Source organism: Macaca mulatta, chromosome 9 (assembly GCF_049350105.2).
Source record: "Macaca mulatta isolate MMU2019108-1 chromosome 9, T2T-MMU8v2.0, whole genome shotgun sequence".
NCBI classification, from domain to species: domain Eukaryota; kingdom Metazoa; phylum Chordata; class Mammalia; order Primates; family Cercopithecidae; genus Macaca; species Macaca mulatta.
Window position 1 is genome coordinate 90,279,938 of NC_133414.1, and position 1,320 is coordinate 90,281,257.

General features: G+C 41.7%; 1 pseudogene; it reads left to right on the forward strand.

Moving 5' to 3' along the window:
• Nucleotides 1–201: 201 nt before the first annotated feature.
• On the forward strand, nucleotides 202–667 carry LOC100428975 (large ribosomal subunit protein mL50 pseudogene; annotated as a pseudogene).
• Nucleotides 668–1,320: the final 653 nt, after the last annotated feature.

Sequence of the window (1,320 nt, forward strand, 5' to 3'; positions counted from 1 at the left end):
CAACTCAATAATAAAAAGAGGGACAACCCAATTAAAAATGGTGGAGATTTAAACATCTTCACCAAAGAAGATATAAGGATGGCAAATAAGCACATGTAAAGAGGCTTACTAACTTTAGACTTTAGGGAATTGCAAATTAAATCCACAGTGAGATACCCCTACACTCTCATATTAGAATGGCCGAAATGGATCTCATTGAAGATGGTGGCGCAATCTGTGTCCGGCATTATCAGAAGAGTCTTTATGTGGAGCACCTGAAGAGAATTTTGGTCTCGATCCAGAAAACAGAAAGAGCCAGTGGTTGCTGAGACAGTAAAAGAGGTGAAAAAAGAACTTATCCCGGTGTGTCCACCCTTACAAAGCCAAACATATACACCACCTGAAGGTCTCCAGAGTCGTTTGGAATCATGTTAAAGAAGTTTTTGGCTCATTTCTTCCTAGTAATTGGTGAGACATTCCCCTGGAAGATGGTTGCTCACAGTTCAATCTCTTGGCACATTTAGCTGATGACTTGGGTCATGTAGTCCCTAACTCCACAATCCACCAGTTGTGCAGGATTAGAGATGTTCTTGGTTTCTATAATGTCCCTATTCAAGATAGATCTAAATTTTATGAACTCAATGCCAGTAATCTGCCCCCCAATTTGAAAATCACTTGGAGTTACTAAGCTATTCGGAGAGAAATACATTGAAATCATTTTATCCCCCTGAGCAAGGGGGCTGCTTATTAGATTTTTTTTTTTTTTTTTTTTTTTTTTTTGAGACGGAGTCTCTGTTGCCCAGGCTGGAGTGCAGTGGCGCGATCTTGGCTCACTGCAAGCTCCGCCTCCCGGGTTCACGCCATTCTCCTGCCTCAGCCTCCTGAGTAGCTGGGACTACAGGCGCCTGCCACCACGCCGGGCTATTTTTTTTGTATTTTTAGTAGAGACGGGGTTTCACCGTGTTAGCCAGGATGTTCTCGATCTCCTGACCTCCTGATCCGCCCGCCTCCGCCTCCCAAAGTGCTGGGATTACAGGCGTGAACCACCGCGCCCGGTCATGGGAGCTGCTTATTAGACTTTCTGATACTTTATCATGTGAAATACTATCAGAACTGTTCTCTAAACCCACTTTTTCTATAGAGGAATGTATCAGGTCTTTTTTTCTCATATTATGAATGGATAAAGAATAACAGGATTTTCTATTTTCATATTTGCTGAAATAATTTTTTAAATGAAATTAGGTCATTAATAATTTCTGAAAAACTTTGAGAGGGCACTGTCATTAACTTGGATGTAAGACAGGAGGACATTACAAGTTCAGACCCTCCATAGGCATAAAG